Source organism: Camelus dromedarius, chromosome 14 (genome assembly GCF_036321535.1).
Source record: "Camelus dromedarius isolate mCamDro1 chromosome 14, mCamDro1.pat, whole genome shotgun sequence".
NCBI lineage: Eukaryota > Metazoa > Chordata > Mammalia > Artiodactyla > Camelidae > Camelus > Camelus dromedarius.
The window spans coordinates 26,372,120-26,397,447 of record NC_087449.1 but is presented as its reverse complement, the minus strand read 5'-3'; the positions used below and the strand labels follow the sequence as shown (position 1 = coordinate 26,397,447).

At 43.6% G+C, this 25,328-nt stretch overlaps 1 long non-coding RNA gene across 3 annotated transcripts in view; it reads right to left on the bottom strand.

The window, feature by feature from the left end:
- The window catches only part of LOC116156891 (uncharacterized), a 290,484-nt gene extending 277,754 nt beyond the window's left edge, over window positions 1-12,730 (bottom strand). For 2 of the 3 annotated variants that reach the window (XR_010383809.1, XR_010383808.1), the window contains exon 1: window positions 7,934-12,730. This is a non-coding gene — a long non-coding RNA (uncharacterized LOC116156891). The remainder of the gene's footprint in view (window positions 1-7,933) is intronic. The other variant, XR_010383810.1, reaches the window with a different exon arrangement.
- Between the last annotated feature and the right edge of the window lie 12,598 nt (window positions 12,731-25,328).

Genomic DNA, 25,328 nt, shown 5'->3' with positions numbered 1-25,328 from the left:
ATACTCAATCTATATACTGAAGTAGAGCTTCTCAAGCCAACTTGTTAGAAAAATAAAATGTTAGATGTGGTAAGCCTGTGAGATTTGGATGACGTCTTTCACTCAGCACTACTGCAGCAATAGCTGACTAATGAAATCTCTTAGGGTAGGTTCCCCAGAAGCAGACCCTGGAACAAGGACTCTGTCAAAAGAATTAAAAAAAAAAAAAAAAAAAAAAAGCCAAAGACTGGAAGAAAACATTTGCAAAAAGACCTATCAGATAAAAGACTGTTATCCAGAATATACAAAGAAGATACATATGTGGAATCTAAAAAAAAAACAAAACAAACAAACAAAAAAAAAACCAACCAAAGCATAAATACAAAACAGAAATAGACTCACAGACATAGAATACAAACTTGTGGTTGCCAAGAGGGCAGGGGGTGGGAAGAGATAGACTGGAATTTCAAAACTGTAGAATAGATAAACAAGAGTATACTGTATAGCACAGGGAAATATATACAAGATCTTACGGTAGCTCACAGAGAAAAAAATGTGACAATGAATATATACATGTTCATGTATGACTGAAAAATTGTGCTCTTCACTGGAATTTGACACAACATTGTAAAATGATTATAAATCAGTAAAAAATGTTAAAAAAAAAAAAGCAAACTTCAGTTAAGGTGTTCAAAAGCAGGTGTGGAACAGTTGAATATAAATAAAAACAATAATAAAAGTCAATATTTTAAAAGCTAAAAAAAAAAAAAAAAAAAGATACAAAGACTATACATGAAACCCAAGAATGAGAAAACAAACAACCTAGTCAAGAAATAGACCAAAGACCTTACTAGACACCTCACCAAAGAAGAAAAGCAGAAGGCAAATAAGCATATGTGATGCTCCACATCATGGGTTATCAGAGGATGCAAATCAAAACAATGATGAGGTACCACTACACACCTATTAGAATGCCCAAAATCCACAACACTGGCAACACCAAATGCTGGTGAGGTTGTGGAGCAATAGGAGCTCTCATTTCTTGCTGGTGAGGATGCCACTTTGGAAAGCAGTTTGGTGCTGCCTACAAAACTAAACATACTCTTTCCATTTGATCCAGCAAACACACACCTCGGTATTTATCCAAGGAAGTTGAAACGTGTCCACACAAATGCCTGTACATGGATATTTAAAGCAGCTTGATTCAAATAGTTTTTTTTTAAATACTGCATTTGCTTTATTCCTTTTTTTGGGGGGCAACCCATGAAAAGATATGAAGGAACCTTAAATGCATATTACTAAGTGAAAGAAACCAATCTAAAAAGGCTACACACTGTATGATTCCAACAATATTGGCATCCTGGTAACGGTGAAACTGTGGAGACAGAGAAAAGATAAAAAGATCCAGTGGTTGCTAGGTTAGGATGGAGGAAAGGATAAATAGGTGAAACCCAGAGGATTCTTAGAGCAGTGAAACTGTTTTGTATGGTTCTGTGATGATGGATCCATGTCATTATAAATCTGTGCAAAGCCATTGAACGTAGAACCCGAGAGTGAACCCTAATGTTAACTATGGACTCTGGGTGACAATGATGTATCAGTGCAGGTTCATCATTGTAACAGATGTACCGCTCTGGCCGGTGGGGAACGTTGACAAGGGGGGAAGCTGTGGATGTGTTGCAGGCAAGGGATACATAAGAAAGTTCTGTGCTTTGTCTCAGTTTGGCTGTGAACCTACAACTGCTCTAAAAAATAAAGATTTTTTTTTTAAACTTAAGAAACATAATTGTAAGATCATCTTTATAGCTACTTCTCAGACCATTCTAATAAATAAGGTCTTTCTATATCATTAATCATCATTTTTTTTGACCTGCCTTTTTCTCCCCTGTGTATGCAGGGGTGAGAAATATCAGCATCTCTCCTCCAAACTGGTACAACCTGCAGGTAACCTCAGGTCACCAGAGGAATAGGGCGGGTGCATTTACTGGCATTATGTTCCAACGAAGATGCTCAGTTTTAAACAGATATTAACTCATTTAATCATCAAAACCACCTTATGAAGAAATGTTATTATCCTTGTTTAGCAAATGAGAAAACAAAGCTCAGAAACATTAAGTAACTTATTCAAAATTACTCATCAATAGGAAAGAGAATACTATTGCAGAAAGTACATGACTTTGGAGTGAAGGGGACTCAAGTCATGTCATTTACTAGCTATGAACATGGGCCAGTAACTTAAACAGCTTTGTAGGAACTGACGGAAATGATGTCTCTAAAAGCTTGGCACAAGGTACATACTTATTAAACAGCGATCCAACCTTCTCCTAGACAGCAGGGAGACTGTGATTTGACTCCTCTTCTGTCTGACTCCAAAAATCCATGCTCTCTGCCCTCCGTAGTCTCCCTGCAATAGAAAGCTGCCTTGTGCAGATCTGGGGTATGTGTTTTTGCCCAGTGCAGAGCTGGGAAAGGATTATTATCCACAGCAACGTTAAAATGGAGTATTTAAGTATTGATTTACTTTTATTTCATATGACTTCCTTCAAAACCTCCTGTTTACTAAAAATTCAATTGAAATTATTAGCCTACAGGCATTTGTGGATACACGACATATGCAGCTCTAATAAAAACAGATTAACCCCTCTCTTTCATATTTTACACTGCATCAGGCCCTGAAAACTAAGTCTGATGTAATAGATCTCTTTTGTGGTTTTAATCATAACAATTGTACCAAATGACTTTTTTTGTGCATGTGATAACATCATAATGGGAAACTAAATCGATAGCATATTTCTCAATCTAATTATATGCCGTGCATTTCTAAACCAGTTTTAATGAAATACAATAAGTGGGAGTGTGGAAATTAGAGGAGACTAAAAAAAAAAAGGCAATTGCAAATAATACTGTCAGTGACAGGAATAGTATGACAGTCTAGTATGTGAACAATGCCTCCCCACTGCGACTGGACAATAAAAAGCCAAAGAGGGGGAGGGGATCATCCAAACAAATCACTATTTTCAGAAACAAGCATTTTTACAGAATAAGCGTAGGACACAGGAATTCAAAAATGGGAAAAGAAGCATCTGAGACTGCAAAACGCATCTACACACAGACCTCACCTGTGTATCTCAGTTAGGTCACTAATTTATAAACACATTAACACCTTCATATACATTTCAAATAACATCTTTCCCTATTTAGAAGAAAAACTCATGCTCATCATACAAAATTTGAAAAATATTGAAAGACACAGAGAAAAAGCACACTGTAACCCAAAATCCATATGCAGAGATAACCCTGGTTTACAATTTGCTCAGTTTCCTTTGTTTTTTCTTCCTATGCAAGCATATGTATTTGAAATGATACAATAATCCCCTTGAATGCATAGTCAGATAGCTCCAAGTAATAGACAGCCCACAAGCAGATCCTGATTCAAAAATATATACTTGTGTAAGTGCTTTGTTGGTTTCCTAGGGTGTCATAACAAAGGAGAGCTGGAAAAACAAGTTTTTCTCACAGTTTGGGAGGTTAGGATGGTTGAAATCAAGGTGATGGCAGGCCTGGCTTCTTCTGAAGACTCTCCCCTTGGCTTGCAGATAGCCATCTCCTCTCCGTCACCCTAGGTCTCCCCCTGCGTGTGCCTGTGTCCATACCTCCTCTTCTTATAAGGAGACCGAGCGTACTGGATTAGGTCTACTGTAACGAACTCATTGTAACTCAGTTGCCTCTTTAAAGACCCAATCTCCAAATACAGTCCCATTCTGAGGTACCAAGGGCTAGGACTTCAACATACAAATTTTGGAGGGACGCAGTTCAGCCCCTAACAGGAGCCAAGTGTGGCAATACAAGCACATCACCCCCAGTAGGAAGATAATTCCTTCTAGGCCCTGCGGCAAGTACTGGAGACATAAAAGTTAGTTAACAGAGTCCCTGTCCTGACGAAGCTTAAATCAGTGGACAAGCGAGGGGCTATGTAGTAAATGTCACTGGGAATTTATTAATACTCTGAGAAAAATAGGTAAAGACTCACCTCATACCGTTATCGAACCCAAGTCTGTATGCCCGATGCACAGTGAGGCCAAAAAATACTGAAACGCCGGAGTTTGGAGCAGAGAAACCTTCCCGGCTGGGTTGAGCAAGGAGAATGACTCACACACAAACCCCACACTCCTCAAAAGCTTTCACCTGAGCATTTTTAAAGGTCAGCTGAGGGTGGGGCGTGCCAGGGAATGTGATCAGCTGTGCACAATTCTCTGATCAATGATGGTGATCAGTCCTTAGGCACCAAAAGGCCTGGGGGCTACAGTGCTCATGATCATCAAGAAGTTAATTTCTTCCACTTGGTGGTGGCATATAGCATCTGAGATACTCAGGAAGGATGCATGAGATACTATTATCTGGGTACTTCAGAGAGGAGCTACAGCAGAGAATCTGGGGAGAGGTCTGCCCCAGGAAGGCCCCATAGGGTCCTGCTCACTTACAATACTACATACCAAAATAAATGACATATTTTGTAAAATGATAAATGTTAAGGAGAGGAACAGAAAAGAGGCAGAAAAGAAGGAGGAACTCAAGGGATAGGGGAAGAGGAGAATGGAGAAGAGGAAAAAGTTGAAAATGGAATTAGGTTTTATTTATCTTACCTATGAATGGTGTAGGTATTTTGTTTTAAATTCATTCCTTCATTCATTTAATAAGCACTAGTTGACCATCTACCACATGCCAGGTGTTTGGCTAGGCACAGAAATGAACCAGGGCTTTTTATGTTTGTGCACATTGGAAGGAGCCCCCCAGCTTGTTTGTAACATAAATACAAGTTCACATTGTCTTTACCTTCCTGCTCGATATTGACTTCATCTCTGTGCCAATGTCACGAGCTGTACGCAGTCAGTATGCTCCTGCAGAAGTTGTTTTCAAGACGTTTTTATAAATCAGATCTTATTAGAAATGCACAGAGAGCTGGCTGCTCAAAGGAGCCCTAGAGAGAACCCTGTGGTTAAAAGAAATATCCTTATGTACAGAGGGAAACTCACCTTGGTTCCAGGGCTGTATCACTCCCAACTGTCAGACCTGTGTCCTGGCTCACAGGTTATGCCTGAGTGCTCATCTGAGTTTGCCCTGTCTATCCTTCTGCCTTGGATGACAAACCCCTGGAGGTTGGCCCGCCACATCTGTTCCCTTCTTTGTGTCCAGTGTCATAATGAAGCATTCACAGAGCGATCTTAGTAAATGCTTTCAGTTGCTGATAACGGATGCAGAAATGAATCTCAGCCTGCCGTGTCCATGGGGCTACACTGAGGAAATGTCCCGTGTGTCCTACTGCTAAACAGTGAAGCCCTACGTCACATACATGGCAAGGCACTGCCAACTCTAGAAAGCGGGGCCCAGGATCCCTTGGTCCTATTCGTTTTCCCAGAAACAGAGAAGAGGAATTATTCGAGGAGGAGGTGACAAAAGAGACTAAGAGTTGGAGACCCCTCGGGACACTGGGAGAAGCTCTGTCTGAGCCATATTTGGTTGGTCGCCACCCAGTGCCTTTGATGAAGAGCGCAAGCTTTTCTGTGAGCTTCCAGCCAGTGAGGACTGACAGTTCCTGTCCTCCCCAATGAGAACCTCTCATATTAATAACACATCACATAGCAGCTTGCTCTCAGAATCTAATTATCGACAGAAGAAATGCAGAAGTCCTTGCCTTTTTTCTTGGGTTCAGAGAAATACTTCAGCCAAAAGTTGTTTTTTTTAATAAGTAGTTTTATAGTGCCATTGTCAATAAATGAATGGTATAATTTCTGGCTGACAATTGCTCAATTCAATCAGAATGTAGTGACCCTAAAATTGAACTTAACATTCACAAACATGTCCCCAGAATTATACTAATATTGGGGAATTTTCCCTAAGGAAAAAAATGTATAATTCTCTGATATGATTAAGTCATTTTAATTCTTTGACCAATTTTCTATTTAGTAATATTTTCCATCTTTATTTTGATCTTACTAAAATTATTTTCATGAATATCTGTTTTCCATGTATATTTTATAATAGTGCTTTTATTTATTTATTTTTTCATCCACATTACATTGAACAGTAATCACTCCTGCCATGGGACCATTATTTCCAAAAGTCTACTTTTCTTAACTCAATTTTGCATTTATAAATTATGTCTAAATTATTTTATTTACTCATTAATACTTTGTCCATTTTTTCACCTTATCTAGTTTTAGCCTGTGATAGTTTTGTTGGGTTATTTCTCTAGAAACTATTATTTCCCCAGTTGATTTTTGCATTTTCAACTTTGTTCATTTTTTCACCCATACCGCATTTAATCATGCAAAGTTTTAGTTTTGCCAATTTTCTGTTATTTTGATTACTTCTGTCAGTAATATTCCATGTGAATTAGTTGTGAAATAATATATTTTTAATTCCTTTGTGGAAGCAACTAGGAGACAAAGGGAGTCAAAATATCTGTGAAATCAATAATAGTGTGGTGAAAACTTGCAGCTTCATTCAAATATGAACATCCCTGGAAAGGTCAACCAGCATTTATATTTGGGATACGGAAAAGTGATTCATATCTCATGCTTTCCTGAGACATGGAAATGGAGGTTTTCCCTTTCCCAGCTGCCTGGCGGCTGAGGTGTGGGCACACAACCTGGTCTGCATCTGTCCCTTTCCCCTTTCGAAGGCTCTCACTCTACAGCTGGAGAAACAAAGCAGCAGGAATAGGAGAATTGTTTCCTTGTGGAGCAGCTGTGGCAGCAGGGACACACAGAGTCCTGGAATGATTGTGAGGGCTTTGAATGCCGTGCTACAGGGTTTGAATTTTATCCTATGGGGACAGAGGGGCACAGGGGGTTCTATGGAGGGGTCATGTTCTCAGCTCTGAGGTCTAGGAAGATGACTCTGGCAGCGTCACGCAGGATGGGCTGAAGGTGGCAAGTCCGGAGACAGACTTTTGGAGGGCTAACTCTGCACCGCAGTTCTGCATCTCCCCCATTCAAGACACTGGGTGCCAGCGCTGCTACCCTGGCCCTTTATGACATTGCTGCTGTTGAATCTTTGCTTCTGCCCAGTAATCTCAACCTACTCCGTTGCGTGCTTCTCTATTATTCAAAAAAAAAAAAAATCATTCCATGCCTTCATGTTTGTATTCTCATGTTCTCTTCCCATGAGTCAAGAAATTCCTTACTCCCCTTCTCTGCCTGACACATCCAGGTCCAGTTCTGGGGGGTTAGTATTTCTAAAGAGACTGAACTTCTCCCTGGAAAAGGCAATGAAGAAATTTCTGAATGCCTCTTTGGGAATGAATTTATTAGAACTTTCCTTCATTAATAAGAGGAACAAACACTTGGATTTGTGAGTGAGTGAGTGAGGAAAGGTAGAGAGAAAGAGAGAAAATGAATCCATTAATAATAAAGGCTATTTTCCAAATTTTGATGGAGGGATACATTTGGAGTCTGAGATTGGCAGATACTAACTACTACATATAAAATAAATAAACAACAAAATCCTACTGTACAGCACAGGGAACTATATTCAATACCTTGTAATAGCCTAGAATGAAAAGGAATATAAATATGTATAACTGAATCCCCATGCTGTACACTAGAAATTAACACAACATTGTAAACCGACTATACTTCACTAAAAAAATTCACATAAAAACATATATTACTCTCATAATTTGAAAAAATAATTTTTAAAAATTTTAACCCATTATTCCTGTAATTATATTCATTTTTGTCAGGCAGCTCAAATATCCCAGCTTAGGTAGGCTTGCAGACCATTAGCCTAGCATGAGGCTGCTTCTCTTAGTCTGGGGTTTCCTAAAAACCAGATCTGAAGTCAAAGGCTTTCATGGTAAACTTTGTTGGAGAGTACAATCTCAGGGAAGCAGGAGGGGAGATAGAGGAGGGGGGATGGGAAGTAATAAAAGCAATTATAAGGAAGACATTACCAAGCTGGTCACAATTCAGTCTCAGGAGATGTCTTCAGAGAGACTGCTTCTCCATACAAGCTAAATATGGGAGAAAGAAAGGGAGAATTATCGCACTGGTAAAGTTTATCCCATGGGGGCACCAGCTCCCTCACAAGTCCAACTTGCATTACTGAGCCCCTCAGCAACCTCAGGGAAGCCTGATCCCCGGATACAGGAAGCCAGCCCCTGGCAGTACCTGGGCTGTGAGTCACTAGCCAGTGGGGGAGTCTGAGGTGGGGGGAGAGGGGGCAGAATCACGATGAGACAGTGTGCAGGCATCACTCTGAATCTCAGGGCTCCATGCTGCTTCCTGTCTCCACAGCAGCAGGGGAGCCACAGGTTAACAGGGAAGGCTGGGAACAGGTGGAGTGCCCTGACAACTGGCCCTGCCACAAAGGTCACCACAGAACCAGAGATCAAAACCTCCCCTCTTCAGCCTGTGAGAATACAGGTGCTGTCAGGCGATCTTCCCAGAGGGCCATCAGTAGCATCAAGCAAAAGACCATGGCCAAGAGGATACGGAGTGGTGCAAAAACCGGGTTCGGTAGAACATCTGATAAAAATAAAAGTGATAATTAAGAAATCAAGCAGAGGCTTTACCAATGATTGGTTCTGTAATCTAGTAAGTTTCTTACATTGGTTGGTTAGCATAGGCGAGGACCTGCTAGAAGAAAAGTCCCCAAATCTCAGTTGTTTCAACGTAATAAGAAATTCTTTTTTACTTATGTCTCAGTCCAGTGTCCGCTGGAGCCCCTCTCCTTGTAGTGACACTGTCTGGGATGGATGGACCTCAGTTTGACCTAAACTATGAAGATTATGATTGTCTCTCTCTCTTCTCCATTCTCTCTCTCTCCACTTGTATGTCTCTCTCTGAGTTTATTGTCAGTATTAAGTGAGGTGATGTTGGTAGGCATCTCAGTTATAAATCAAGAAAGTCTGTCTAAATTTAGCTCCGTAGGAAAGGGGGCTGTTGGATAAAGTGGCTTTGAATCCCAACTAACCATCTTGGAAGGTAGGGTTGGGCTCTAGTCCTCAAGGTACTGGAGAACTGAGCTCCTCGGTCAGTCAAGCAGACGGTTCATAGATGGGGAGGGTGAGGCATGGAGGCAACAGCCCAGGGTTCATAGAGGCAGCAGGATGCTGTAATCAGCCAAGACTTACCTAACATCCATCGGGAAGTAACACACTTTATCCAGACTTCATTCATAGCAAGAACCAGTCCTTTAATGTCCTAATATACTGGATGGGTTGAGTCTTTAGTTCTTAGACCTGGGAGTGGAGGAAGCTGGCAAGGACATCTCAGATTCTTCTGGTCCCTCAAGTCTGGCCTTCATCACCAGGTTCTACTCTTCTGAAGTTGCAGGTGGAGTAGAATTTTTTCGGTTGTCTCATCTCTTACAGCTGTGTCAGACTAAACCCATGACCAAGTATGTCCACAGTCCTGGCCCCTTAACATGTAGCTTCCCACCCTCTCCTCTTGGTCTCCTCATATTCAACATTCTGGAGGCAGCACACTGTACCTATTTCAGTTAAGAGTCATTTTCCTTCAATAATGGAAGTTCAGAGGTTGAAGTCCAGGGCTGGGAAGGCAGTTCTGTATTTTTTTCAAGACCTGAGACTCCCTCTACGCTTCTCCTCTGCATTCTGAATGGAGCACGGCAAATACTTCAGGATGATGAGAGTGTAAACTGCCTGTCACTGCTTAATAAACTTTGCTTTGTTTTAATCTACTCCTAAAATTTCAGCAATTAAAGGCCAATTATAGGGAACTATATTCAATATCTTGTAATAACCTATAACGGAAAAGAATCTGAAAAAGAATATATATGTGCATACACGTATATAATTGAATCACTGCTGTACACCTGAAACTAACTCATTGTAAATCAACTATACTTCAATCAAAACAAAAAATAAATGTTTTTTAAAAGACCAATTATTGCCATTCTTCCTAAAATGCATATCCTCTCTGTAGAAGTAAAGCAGAAAGCAGTGGTTTATTCCTTAATATAAGTTGGTTTCAAAAGATCATTAATTCCTGGTAAAATGTTGGATTTTGCAATGGTGCTGGAAGGAAGGGAGGATCATTTTGGAGTAGAGGGCACTAGGGCATGCATGTTCGGTGCTATAAAAAAATACCAAAGACTGAGTGTCTCATAAACAACAGAAAGTTATTTCTCACCGTTCTGGAGGCTGGGGAGTCCAAGGTCCAAGGTACCAACAGACAGAGCGTCTGATGAAGGCCCACTTCTTAGCTCACTGACAGCCATCTCCTCACATGGAGGAGGGAGCGAGGGAACTCAGTGCCATCTGCGTTATGAGGACGTTAATCCCACTGTTATCAAATTCTTACATAAAATATTATAGTAAAAGCAGAGCCCTCACAACCCAGCCACCTCCCAATGCCATCACACTGAGGGCTAGGATTTCAACAAATGAATTTGGGGGGAACACAAACAATCAGTCTATAGCACCTGGGAGAGTTAGGTGTCAGAGAAGAGAGGACTTTTATAGGTACAAAGAGGGAGCAAGGCTTTACCTCCAGCCTAAAGGATTTGTTTCAAGGCTGCACGGGAACATTAGCTTGCTGGGACAGCGTCTCATTCTCACCCACGGAATCATGCGTCTTTCAGTACCTTGAAGACCGGCATAAGGGAGGCCTCCAGATTCCTAGTGCTACAATCCGTACCCAGATATCTGCTTCTCTGTATGCATCTATTAATTCCACGCACACACACACAAAATGATTATCATATTAATTGAGACAGTTCTACCCATTGTGACAAATAAGCCCAAATACATAAAAATATAAAAGCTTGAAAACAACAGAAGTTTCTCCTTCGAGTATAGTCTACACAGGTGATCCTGTTGGTCACGGCTTTATTCTAAGTGATGGTTCAGGGACTCGGTTTCCTTCTGTCTTGTGGCTTCACCATGCTCAGTATACAGCTTCCAAAATCACCGCACTCGCCTCCCACAAGCCAGTGGGGCTGTTACCGGGATAGGGGAGAGTAAGAATTACCTCGGTTCTTAGTCACCCGAAAAAAGAGAACGAGAGACAGAAAGCATGATATAAGCAGATTATTAGTAAAGTCAAAAAGTAGTAAAAGATAGGACACTCCCAAGAATTGGGAGCGGGCCGCTCCAAGAGAGGAAAACAGCGCCGCCCCTTTGTTTTTCCATCTTACATCCTGGCTCAGGGGCTTTTTTTGTGATTGATTGATGATTGATGGCTCTGGTTCTTTGAGTAATCAGGCTGATTGACAGCTCAGGTTCCTCGTGCTCAGGCTGACTGACAGCTCAGGTTCCTCGTGCTATGGCACGCCCATCCCCTTTTGGGCAGGTTCACAGGGTCAAGTTACATGGGGGGGGTTGCCTTCTCTTATGCACAGCTGCAGCATTTTGATTTTAACTGGCTTCTTTTGCTGGCCCTCATTTAGAGAAAGTAAAAATTTCTGGAGTCCCTTATCCTGAATGCAGACATACTGTTATTTTCTGGGTTATTCCTTTCCGCTTCCTCTTCCTCCCGCCCAGTGTTTATTTCTATCTAAACTGCCTAACAGTATGAGGAAAGGGCATGGAAGGTCTCACACTGGCCGTTTTAAAAGGCAAGGCTGGGAAGGGGCACATACCACTCCCGCTCTCATTCCATTGGCTGGAAGTCCAGCAAATGGCCGTGCTTACCAGCAAGGGAGACTAGGAAAGGTAGGCTGGCTGGTGCCCACGGACAAGCGGAAACAAGTTCAGTGAAAGCCACTCTGTTCCTGCCATCAGGGCCTGCCCTGTCCCAGGCACTGGGCCACGCACCGAAAAGACTGCAGTCACAGCGCAGACGTGGCCTCCCCTTGGGAAGCCGAAAGTATGGAGGAAAATCAAGAGCTTCAACAACTAATCACAAACACCTGAAGGCACATGTTTAAACAACACCATTGCAAACGTGATGAGAACACAGGGTACCCGGGGCCAGTTTAACAAGTATTATGACATAGACAGCAAGGGACTAAGACATGTGGTAATCAGCCAAGTTAAGAGAGAAAGAGGCATGTGCACGCGAGTGTGTGTGTGTGTGTGTGTGTGTGTGTGTGTGTGTGAGATGTTTAAGGGAAAGAAACATTCCAGGGTGCAGGAATAACCTATGTCAGGGTTATTCTTTGGTGGAATGTGCCATTCGTTCCATTTACTGGTATGGCAAACAGAGTGCCCAGTATACGCCAGGTATTCTGCAAGTCTCCTTAGAAGATTCCAAAATGGAGAATGCAAGACCCTGCTGTCTACTGCCACGGCCTTGAAGAACCTATTTTGAGCCATCAGAAACAAGACCTCACAAGTAATCTTATATATTTGGTATGATTTCAAGTGCAGAAGAGGCCCTTTTTAACACTGAGTAATTTTCCTCTTTCCAAGTATTAAAGCAAACTGCTGAGTCCACAGCCAGGATATCAGCACAGCCCCTTAACTCAAAGGCCCAGCTTTCCCCTCCCTCTAAGGCAATCACTCTGAGCACACTGTGTGATACATGACATTTCTATGACAGCCACAGTGCTCCCCTGCCACCCTCCTCGGACGGCTTGGATCAGGGCTGAGATCATGAGCTCAGAGCCTCTGAGCTAAGGTGGCACACAGCTTTCCAATGTTGTTCTGTTTATAATCAGGGTAGATTTATGGGTAAGAGCAGTAGCAGTATTTTATAGTAAGAATTTGGTATTAAAATTATCCAATCAGATTTCCTCTCTTAGTCGGATAAAAGCTAGATTCCCATTTCGTATAGAATAAAACTGAGACTGTTATTATTTTTTAAAAATGTACACAGCAATGTCTCCTATGTTGTTCTAGATGGGTAAGAAAAAAAAAAAAGAGCTGACTTGCATATGAAGTAATAGGAATTTTGCAGCCATGGTCTAATGAGACACGTCTGCACGGGAACTGAACATAAACACAGCAAGGAAGGCTTTGCCTGCAGGAAGGAGAGCTGGCAGTTTTGGAGACGTCTAATAATCTAGTTTCCATCTTAGGTTGCTTCCTGCTCTGTCCTCTAATCCCTGCAGCCATCCCTAAATTTTTAGTAAAATTCTGTTGCGTAGAGCTGCCTTCCATCAGCGACGCTTTGGAGAGTGAAGGAGAAAACTGCCATCAATGAGTGAGACAGAGCCGGGAGAGGCAGGATGGCAGCCGGGAGAGGCGAAGTGTGAACGGGCTGGTCACAAAGCCCAGATTCACAGCGCGAGGCCGTAAGAGATTGATAAGAGTTGTGTCATGCATCCCCTTAAACCCTCACGAGGGCACTGGGTTGCCCATTACAGCTGGACGTGCTGCTCCCGGTCACATTATCTGATCACTAAATTTAAAAGTGGCCTGCAGAAGGCCAGCGCACGTGGGTCCCCTGAGGTCGGTGTTACAGGCTTCCCCTCAGGTCCCACCAATATCAAACCTGCCTGTTTTCAGACGGTTGAGAAGAGGGATCCTGACAACTTGGCTTAGTAATGACACAAATCCTTCAAGCCACCAAATAAGTAGACAGATACGTCACCGCTACACTCATCTTCATCCTCTTTTTTCCAAATGTGTATGTAGTTGGTTGCCATTTCTTTCTTCTTTTGTTTTTTTTTTTCTGTAAGGAAATGAAAAATTGCATCTTGAAAAGCAGCCATAAAGCTTTTCTGGAATCACCAAGAAACCTATCAATTTTATAGACAACCCAACTGATAACATATGGTCCAACACTGTTTGGTGTTTGCTTTTTCTGTTGTTTTCTTTGGGGCTTTTTTTTTTTCTTTTTCACTCTCTGAAACCAGCACGATTTGGAGTGATATTTTAATTTATTATTATGAAAGGGACAGCAACTGGTTTTTAATGGTTACAGAATGGTGACTCGCAGCCCTGTCCCAGCTGCTGTCGCTGCCGAGCGGTGAGCAGACTTGCAGCATCTTGTCTCAAGCACACATCAGTGCTCCCGCCTGCCGCCACCCTGCCTCCCTCCCTCCCAGTGGACAGGCCGCCACCTGCTACTGGCACAGCGCCGGCCCTTTGGGGAACAAATGTTCTCTGGCTGCTGGGTGACAGGACAAGACAGACGCCGGATTTCAAGGGAAGCAGGGAAAGGCACCCTGGGGCCTGCTGCCCCTACTCCTCCACCCATCTGCCTTCCCTGCCTAGCAGAGATCTCGCTAATCAGGGCCATAGGAGAAAGGGCTTTTTGGTCAGACTGTGGTCTAGACTGTTCTGTTTCCTTTTCCATATCAGTCTCCCTTAAGGCTACAGTGGCCATTTATTTATTCAGGCCACAAGCATTTTCGGAGCCTCTGTTCCCTGTCAGGCAATTTGCTAAGTGCTAGGAAGACAGACCTGCACATCTCAATCCCTGACCTTGAGAAGGTTACAGTTTAGTAGGGGAGACAAGACACACCAACCGATAAATAATGATACAGTCCGGAGCACGTAACAGCAGAGTTAAAAACCAAATGCTCAGAGAAGCAGCGTTAAAGTATCACCTAGGCATGAAGCATGGGAACTTGGGAGACTGTTAGCCCCAGGGAAGTCCAGCTTTGCCTCTTGCTGCCTGTTTGCTTTTGGACAATTCATTTATGGTCTTTAAGGCCCAGTGATTCATCAGGAAGAGGTTATATGAAATAACGCAGGGAAGCACTTTAACATGGCACATAGTAAACACTCAATAAATGCAGGCCTTTCTTACCCTGTACAATCTGTATCCAAATGCCTCTCCTAGAGATACAGGGTCCCAGCCACTGCATCCCAGCAGGGGTTCTGGATGCAGAGAAAGGATGAGGGGAACATGGCCAGCTAGTGGACTTCAAAGCTCAGGGCCAAAAAGAGCCATGTCCAAGGACAAAGCTGAGTACGAGGCTAAGTGAGAAATCCACCTGAACTATCAGGCAGGAGGGGCTAGAGTGAAAGAATCCAGGGCAATAGAACAGAAATTGGAAGTATCAGGCAAAACCCAATCAGAAAAGTAAACACGATGCGGAGCGAAAATCTGGAGCATCAGAGTCTTGAAAAGGCTGGAAAACATTTCTCAGAGAGGGTGGTGTTTGATCTGGGTCTTATCTGAGACTTGCAGACACTAGCTACTATATAGAAAATAGATAACAATTTTCTACTATATAATACAGGGAACTACATTCAGTATCTTGTAGTAACCTATAATGAAAAAGAGTATGAAAATGAATGTATGTATGTCTATGTATGACTGGGACATTATGCTGTACACCAGAAACTGACACAACATTGTAAACTGACTATACTTCAGTAAAAAAAAAAATTTAATTTGTTTTAAAAAAGATGAATAGGAACTTGCCAGGAAGAGATGCTTGGGAAGGGACATCCTGGAAGGGGACCTTTGCACAGGCAAAGGCTTAGTGATGTCCAAGGGGAAGAGAGAGGATGTCTAGCAGCTGGGATGCTGAGTGCACAGAATACAGTGGAAGGAGCCGGGCAGGGACTGAAACATAGAGGGTTTGAGTGCCAGACTAGAGAACCTAGTCTTAGCCTGTAAGTCCACAACGGGTGCATATCAGGGTCATCTGTCAAGCTCTTGCAAAGTGTCAATGCTCAGATCACACTGCCCACAATTTTGAGTTAGTTGCTCTTGGCCCTGGGTATTTTCAAAATCTCCCCAGGAGATTCTCATGTGCACCCGGGGCTGCGAACCCCTGCTGAAGACGATCAGAAGTCAGTGGAGGGCCTCCTTGTGTGCCTAGAATGCTGAGATGCTAAGAAAAGACTCACTTCATTTCAACCAACGTTATCAATGCCGACTCGGTGGCAGGCCCTGTGCAAGGCCTTGTAAATATGGAGATGCGTAAGTCAGGGCCCACTGCTCTCTGTTTAGCTCATTAGAGTCTATGAATCATGTTCACCTTCACTGTCTTATCCTGCCTGAGCATTCAGAGGGAACTTGGTTGCAGTCCTTCAGGGGAGGCTGTGCACATAATCCACTCGGTCATTGCAGGGCCTACCCTGAGGTCTGGCTCTGGGCCGCAGTGGAGAAAATGAATTGAGCAATCTTTTATAGAACAAAATCAATAGCTTCAGAGCAGCCAGCCACACCAGCAGCTGGGGCTGGCAGGGGGAGGGGAAGGCATGGGGGAGGGGGGAGCGGGAGCTTGTGGGAGGAAAAAGGACACTGCAAGGAAACTGAGACATTGTGCAGGGAGGAAGGAAAGGAGGGCTGAGGGGAGGGGGTTCGGGGGACGCGTGGTGGCTCCTGGGAGAATCTGGACAAAACACTGCATCCGTCTTGTCCTAAGTTCCCTCCGCTGCTGAAAGCCATGAGTGCCGAAGAAGCAGGCAATGTGAGATGTGAAGGAACAGCTAACACTCTTCGAGTTCCTGTCCCTGTGCTGGGTCTTTTGCATACAATCATATAACATAATCCACACTAATCACTAATTTTACATATGAGAAAACAGAAATCCTAAAGGTCACTCAGCTACCACTCAGGTGTGATGGAGTCATTTAACCCCTTAGAGGCTTAAAAGAGGAATGGAAGGAGGACTCGTTTTGTAAAAAGAGAGGCTCTTCAGAAATAATTATTTTTTCCACTCTCAACCCACGCTTGCACAAAGCTCAGAAAGGGGAGGGGGCTCACGGATCCTCTGGGGTGGATATGAATGAGCCAAGAACCAGGGCCCTCACTGGTCCACCTAGCTTCCAGATAAGACCTTCAGTCTACTTGGAAACCTACACAAGGTAGATGAAAGAGAAAGGGAGAGTCTACTACACAACCACACAGAACATTTTTTAGAATCCTCAGGCATACATCCTCCTGGAGGAGTCCCATGGGAGGGACGGTGGCTATCCCCACTGAGGCTGGAAACACTTGCATGGTGGGCAATGAGCTCACTGCAGCCCACTGGAGTGAGAAAGCCCTTCTGGAAGACAGCAGCTCTGCTCTGGCTCACCCTGTTCTGTTAAACCACATGGTCAGGTCAAAAGTGGCTGCTTAGATAGATACCCGACTCAGTTGAGGACAAGCAAAGGGAGAATTTATTGGAAGGATACTGGGTTATCTCACACGAGTGGAAGCATTGGACGAAGCTGCAGGAATGCATGCTTGTAGTTGGGCTGTGGAGCAACTGCGATCGGGAACGTGAACCAGAAGGATGTCCCTTCTCTTTTCTGCAGTCCCCTGGCTCTGCACTGCTGGTTTCCTTGTCTATCCCTGCAGACAGCCTTCTGCTGGAAAGGGGAAAACGTGGCCACCAGCAGCTTCTGGGCCTTACAATGCACAGATTCTACTTCCAGAGCAGTAAGTCTACAGCTTGAAAAATATCCCAGAGTAAGTCTTATATGGAGGATTCTAATTGGTTGAGCATGGGGTGGTGCCTATCCCTTCACCAATCAGCTGTGTCTAGAGGAGCAAGGTTATGTTCAACAGTATGGCAATCCCAACTGTCTCCATATGGAAAGTGGGGAAGACTACCAGAAGGGGAGAGGAATTAGGACACTCTGTAACACCAACAGAAAGAAGACCCGTCAACAATGGCAGAGGGAGGTTCCAACGGTGGGAACATTCTCAACACCTCTTATTCAAGTACAAACACAATGTGCAACCCAGAGAGATGAGTCAGACCCGTCACTAGTCCTCGAGGTGCTCACAGCACCAATGTGACAGGTCATCATGCCCTTTCCTTACCGGGCACACAGTGAGAGTGTATTTCCCGTACAGCTCGTGATCAGCAACTGTCATGTGATTGCCTTATAACTACTGGAAAGTGGTGGGTCACTTCCAGACCTGCTCCATCAAAATGTTCTCATTCTCTCCTCCGTGTACTTCTCCCTTTCCAGCTGAGTGGGATGGAGATGACTCCCCAGGTATCCGGGAGGCCATGTGTTTATAACTGTAGAACCACAGATGGAAGGCGCCTGGCTCCCTGAATCACGGCTTAGAAGAGATCACTGATCACAAGCATACATGGTGGGCTATTAGATTAGCAAAAAAAATACACGTTAAGCGTTAAATTTTGGAGGTTCTTTATTACAGATGTTATATCTACCTTCATTAATAAAGTTAGTAAATGTTGCGTTAGCAGGAATTAACTGCTTTGAGTCCAAGTTCTGTGGTAAACTTGCTGAATGACTTGGAGAAAATCACTTCACTTCTCCAAGTCTCCCCATCAATTATATCTACATTGTTAGGATTTTTCGCTAATGAATAGAAATAATGCATATGAATGCTAAATTGCTCTACAACTTCAGGATGGAGTATTACAAACTTATCTCTGTATTGCCATTTCTCAAGTATGCCAAGATTCAATTTTAGTGGTTTAGAAAGCTTTTAAGCTTCTCATTGAAAGTCTCCTATTTAATAAAGGAGGCAATATAGGTTATAAGAATGTAATTTTTCTATAGAACTCAATGAAGCTATTTTCACTTTGAATTTTTTTGAAAATAAGTGGCACTTAAACATTTTTTATTTCCTGAATTAGTCAGCATGAGAAGATAAATAGCTTGTTCACCGCTAATATTATGAAGGTTCGTTTATATCTTGAAGAAATTAAGAATGAATTAAAGGGGAAAAAAAAAACCCTTGCCCTTAGTGACTGGAAGCTCTGAGCCTTGAACCTGGAACCTCTGTTTCGAGTTAGCAAGCCTCCCCAACTCGTTTTTGATTCCCCTCTGCTCAGCATCACTAGTTCATAACTGCCACTGCCACTGTGTAGGCTCCCGTGAAGCTGTGGGTAAGAGCCCGATCTCAAGTGACTGTTCCCTTCATCCTCACCAGAATGTTGTGAATGAAGATTCCTGCTCCCTGTTACATCAGTGGTTTTCCAACTGTGTTCCTCTGAGCGACCTAGGAGCAGTCTGTGTTTGAGCTGTGGGGGAGTCTCTGTCACTCCTCTAACCAAAGCAGCACTGACTTTATCTGTTTAACATACTGAGCTTTGGGGTAAGATTTTCTTTGAACAGAGAGTTTCCTAGTTTAAAATAAAGATTGAAAGCCACTGAACCAAAAAAACTGATCTTGGGGATTATAATATGGCGGCAAACAAAGGAGACAAGAGCTTCACTTTCTAATATGTCTGACACTTCTTATGACCTTAGATGAGTGTTTTTCCCATTTAGGCCTCAGTTTCCTTGTCTGTAAAATGGAAAGTTTGATGACATGAGAACTCAGCCCCCTTCCTATTTTACTTTAGAAGGCTCCTCACAGTAGGTACTCAGCATCAGAGGTGGAGACAGGGAAGGTAGGAGGGACTGACTATGAAAGGCGGAGTAAAAGTTCAGAGGGGGAGATTTTAACTCGATTAATAAATATTTGCTGAGCTATAGCTATGCGCCAGGCACTGCGCAGAGCAGCGAGAGTATCACATCGAAGCAGACAGGTATGGTGTTTATGGTGCCGGATCTTACAGCGAGGGATGTCGACACCAGGATTAAGGGCGCTGTCCGAGAGAGAGGGAAGAACACCAGGAGAACAAATGGTTCTTTGTTTGGGGGGGTGCACCTCAAATTCAATCATCACCTTCTTTACAGAATTTTAACTCTCTCTCTCATTCTTTCAGCCATTCTTCTCAATTGGTAGCAGAGGCTAGAAAGAACCTAGTTCTTTAAATCATTCACTCACTCAATTGTCATTTGTATAGCATACCCACCGAGAATCTCCACTGCCCAAAACACTATACTAGACACTGAGGACCCGGAGATGATTAAATGGATAGACGCCCTCGGGATGCTCACGGTCCAGTGGGGAGATCTGTAAAGCCCTGCGATGAATGTGCTAAGAGCTGTGATAGCGGGACATGCGGGTGAGGATGGGGGAACCATGGGTGGTCCTTTGCCACTCCTCAGGCGACTCCAGATTCCTCCTTCCTCCACTCCCCCACCTCTCTGCACCTCACCTATGGCTTTCAGATGCATCCCCTTAGGCTGAATCAACCAGATCAGGCACAGACATCCACAGTGAGAAAATAGTGAGGCCACCAGAAGGTCACCACAAATAGAAGGCAGTTATGTTGCTTTGTGATTTAAAGTACTGAATGGTACATTTATTTCCATTAACTGCAGTGGGGTGTGTTCTCATGGGTGATAACAGTGGGCTTTTCATGACATCACTTTGGTCTATCTGGTTACAGAACCTACTAGGTTTCCTCAGTAATGTTCCTAAAACATCAAGGAATAAAGGGTATTCTGTGCTTTATCTTCCTAGCTCCCCTCCACCTGATCTTTTTATCGTTACAGACAAAGTCCTTAATTTTCAACATTCAGTTAAGAAATATTTACCAGGCCCTAGTGCATGGCAGACACTGTGCTTTAAGTAGACATGTAAATGAGAAAGAAATGATCCCTGATCTCAAAGACCTAACAGTCTCACAGGAAGAACAAGCAGGATGATTAAACAGATGCCACATGGGAAGTGAGGCCGGTGCTCTTGGGAACACAAGAGAGAGACGCACTGCCAGCTAGGAGGTTCTATAAAAGCTTCCTAGAAGAGACACCAGCCTGAGCTGGGGGGGAGGAATCACAGCTAGTCAAGTAGATGGACAGGGGTTGGAGGGATGTCCAGGCAGAAGGGAGTCTGTCTCTGGAAGCCAGTGGGCTCATACTACTTGGGAACTCAGCACACAGCATGCACTTTGGAGTCAGAAAGAATTTATTCTCATTTTTACTCTGTCTCTTTACCTACTTTGATCATGATCATGACACTCAGATAAGAAAAGAAAGTAGATGATGTATTTCAGACAGTATCTGACACCAGCAGGTTTTCATAAACTTGGAGAGATGGGAGGATGCGTGTGGGTACGTGAGTGTGTGGATCAGAGAGTAGCCCCTGTGCGTGTCTTCGTAGGACTGAAGGCTTATTTCATCAAATATAATGAATTATCTCTAGTTCGTCCCCCCCTCACCCGGTTCCTCTCCCGACCCCTCGTCCGCAGCTCCACGTCATGGAAGCCTGACCGGTTTGGACGCCAGCAGAGGGCCCCCTCACTGACATCCAGTTGGGTCCAGTAATGGAGGGCATTGTAGGAAATCAGACAGAAGCAAGAGTCAGCTCAAGTGCCCTCCTCTGCAGTCATCTCAGGCTGCGGCACCCTTGGCAGAAGGGCGCACGTCCTGCCAAGCAGCCCTCCCCCCACCATTTTCTGTATCTCTAGATTCTGGTAATTGCTCCTTCCTTTTATCCCTCACACACAAGGGTAAAAACAGCCAGCTGCTACCAGCCCCAGGACACTGCATTATCCTTGGTGGTGTCCACACAACCGACCCATAACTTTATATATGAATCCTTTATTCAATTCTTGTCTAGTCAGCCAGTCGGAGTGTGCGATCTATTTCTATCTAGGACTCTGACAGACTCATATTCCGTAAGTCCTGCAAAAGGAATCTAATGAATATGTGGACATGGGAATTCATTTCTAGGTTAAGAAAAATTAATATATTTTGTTAGGGACATACTGAGGCACTAAACCAGCCCCGAGCTAAGGGCAAAGAGGGGGGTCTCTTTTCTGACTCTCTCCTCCCACTAAGCTGAGAAAATTGAAAACAAATTTTCTTCATCTTTTAATCTGTACCCCCAGCATCTAGCTTAGAAACTGGGATAAGGCGGGGGGCGGGGGGGGACATACAGCTCAGTGGTAGAGTGCATGCTTAGCATGCAGAAGGTCCTGGGTTCAATCCCCGGTATCTCCATTTAAAAAAATAATAAAATGGTTTTAAAAAAGAAACTGGGATACAGAAGTTGTGCCCAATATATGTGTGTTGAATGGATTTTCACTGACTTACCAGTGGATGGAAAAGATGAGGGAGAAAAGAAAAATTAAATGACATATCTGCATTTTCTGCTCTCTCCACGCCCACACGCCTATATACACCCCATGCCACACTTGTGACTTTTTTTATACATTTCAAAAAACCTTCACTTGGTCATTCCAATCCTGATAAAAATAACATACCTCCGGAGGTCCACAGGAAAAAACTCTCTTCTTCACTTTTTGGGATCAGGACCCCAAACGACGATACTGGAGATGGGACGGATGCTCTGCCATTAAGTCAAGCATCTCAGAGCCAGATGGAAGCTTGGATGGCAGATGGCCCCAACGTCACTGCTTCCTTTAAGCTCCCTGACTTTGTTATGTGGTAACCAGGCTTCAGGAGTACAGAGCTGGGAGACTAGATGGATGCCCGATGAGGCAGACTCTCGCAGGATGAGGAGGTGTCTCAGGCAGGCATAAAAGGAAAAGTACCCCAGCATCCAGAACAGCACTGGCAAAAGCACAGAGCGGGGACGCATCCTGTGTGTTCAGGTGCCACAGTACTCGGGGAGGTTGGAGAGTGTCTGTGGGGAGGGGTAAGCTTTGGGCCAGAGAGGGACCGTGGCCCAACCCTGCCACCTTCTAGCTGTGACCTTGGGAGAGTCACTTCCCCTCCCTGGGAAATGAGGAAGGAGGGGGGGGGGCTACATCATTTCTAAAGGCCTTCCTTTTCCATAAATCAATGATTCTATAAATGCCTCCCATTTCTGGAGCTCTTCACAGCTCATAAAGTACATTACCTCATTTCACTCTGCAGCACTGAAGGCACAACTCGGCAGATTTCAGAGTTGACCTGACTCTTTTCTGATGACTTTTCAACTGGAATGCAAAACTCAGCTGTGCCCAAGTTCTTACCTCTGAACCACTGTCTCAAATAACCTATCGCCCCCTTGCTCAACACACACACACACACACACACACACACACACACACACACACACACACACGAGTTTCTCAAGGACAAAATACTTCTTAAAAGAGTTCCCACATTTGAATTTCAAAAAGCAGTCTACTGTACCAACTCCAGCCCAGATTCAAATGGTGAAGAGCAAAGGGCACTTCCAGTGCCTCGAGAGTAGGCAAGTCTTACTCCTGCCCTAGAAACCCCAAGTGATTTGGACTTAACAGTCTTGTCCACAGAGTCTGAATCCAGAGCCTCAAGAAAAGCGTTTCTAATGGGGATATGTGAGAACAGTAGGGTCAGGGAGCACTTAGCTTCCTCAGTCTAGAATTCTAAATGGTGTAATTGATCCAAAAGGGCCTTAATAATTGAGGCTACATAGTAATGGCAAATGCTGGAAAGTTGCTTTTAGTTTAGATTCTAACACTGCCCAGTTTGGTAACCTAGAACAAGTTAACTAACTTCTCTGAGATCTGTCATCTCATTTATCAAATTAGGGGTTTGGTTCAATGACCAATAAGATGCCACTCAGTTTATGTCTTTTTTCATTAAATGCACATTGATTGAACATCTACCCTGTGTCAGACATTGGAGAAATTAAATTTTTTTAATATTAATTAAAATTAAATATGAGGGAGACAGACAGACAGACAAACACTCCATGCCCTCAGGAGTTCACATTATGGTTGGGGAGATAGACATGCAAATAAATGAATACACTGTGTAATAATAATCATGGATACAGTGGAAACACAAGGGAAGGAATTGTTTCTGGTGGAAGAGTCAGAGTCTTCAGGGATAAAGTGATGCTTAAGTTAGATCTGAAGGTAAATAAAGCTAAGAGGGGATTCCCACCAACAGGAAGAGAACAAATGAAGACAGGCTTAGGGAAACAGACTAAGTTTGCAGTGCTTAGCACATGGGGTGATGAGGAGGGAGGGTGGCTGCGGGAGTTGCAGGCAGGAGCCAGACTAGGCAGAGCCAAGTTAGCCTGGTTTAGACAATGAAGAATGACTCAGTGCTGTAGACTGGGGAGAAACACGATCAGCTCTGATTTAAGCGAATGCCACTCTGCTTACCAGAGGGAGTGCTGACTGGAGGAGCCCAGGACAGGAGACGAGGGCTCACTGAGAAATAAAGATCACTGTATCATGCCAGAGGAGTTAGCGTCTGAACTACGGCAGCCTCCTTGGAGGTGCAGAGGAACGTGTGAAGTTAATAGCCTTTCAGGGAATGTGATGTGTGATTTATTTATGTAACAAACATTTACATAGCATTTACTGTGTGCCAAGCTCTATTCTAAGCACTCAAAAATATTAACTCATTTAATCATCACACCAAACCTATGATGTTAAAATTATTATCCTTATGCTATGGATGAGATGAATATGACAAAGACAGGTTAAGTCACTTACCCCAGGTCTCACAACTAGTGAATGGGTAGCTTCCTCTTGAGTCCATGTTCTTAACCACTGTCACTAGTACCACCAACACTGTGCTGCCAAGGGCGACTCCCAAGGGCGACTCTGGCTTAGTTGGCTACTGGACGGATGGCCCAGAGCAGATATTAAGAGAAGGACCAAGTTTGTTTGGGAGCATATTACTCAAGGTACCTGCGACATCATGGTGGAAAAGTCCAGCAAGGAGCTGGGCAGGTGGGTGCGGAAAAGGGGAGAGAGTTCTAGACTGGGGATGTAAATTTGCTAGTCATCTATGTACAGTTGGCCATGGTCACCAAGTGGGTGACCTGGACTGCCCACCACTATCACTGGTGTGTCCCATGTGACACGGCAGGAGCTCTTCAAGTTGTGCCTCTGGTTCTGGTTGCATGTCAAGACCTGTTCCCCGTTTCCTATGGAATGTCTGCTACCACGCTAATGGTGAGCTAACTGTTGTCTAAGGACATGGCTATTTTTACCCAAAGGCCATGTTTGAAGTATTCCAAAACACACAGAAACAATAAGCAACTGAACTGCTGGCAGGAAACAAGACTTTGATAGAGAATCTATCGTAAGACATTGAGGCAGATGAAACCTCTACTGGGACTTCGTTTCACAAAGTCCTGCTTACTAATCCTGTCCCTTAATATTTAAAACCTCCATGTAATATTTGGTGCAAAACGTCAGCACCACAATATGGTCATGCTGATTCTGTATTTATGTTCCTTTTATTAAAAATTTAGTGAAAATGAACAATTAAAGAAAGACCAGAGCTTAAAGAGTTTTGTAATGACAAGTTAAAGGTTGAACTCTAGTCTCCTGAAGAATGACTATATCCATTTAAAAATTCGGGTATTTTGCTTTCAAAGCTCAATGAATTTTTGACATGATTTTATGGACGGCAAAGACAACACTCACTGACTGCAGGCAAGGCACTTCATTCGAATGCACTTCAGTTTACTCTTCCGTCATAACAAATAAATATAATATGCTTTTCCCCTGTGTCAGCCATTGGACTATATGTCTTTTATCCATTGTCTCATTAGACTCTCACAATTGCCAGGCATCATTTTAAGGATGGTGAAACCAGAGTTCAGAGAAGGTGAATTCAGGTGAATAAACGGCAAAACTGAGGACTCCCCCCCAAACCCTGTACCAGGTCCATATTCAGTCTGGGCAGTAATCGAAGTCTCTCAGACTCCAGGGCTCAGCTATTTTCTTGATGTTAATACTCTTTCCCTTGGTCTCTGGAAGGCCTGCCAAGT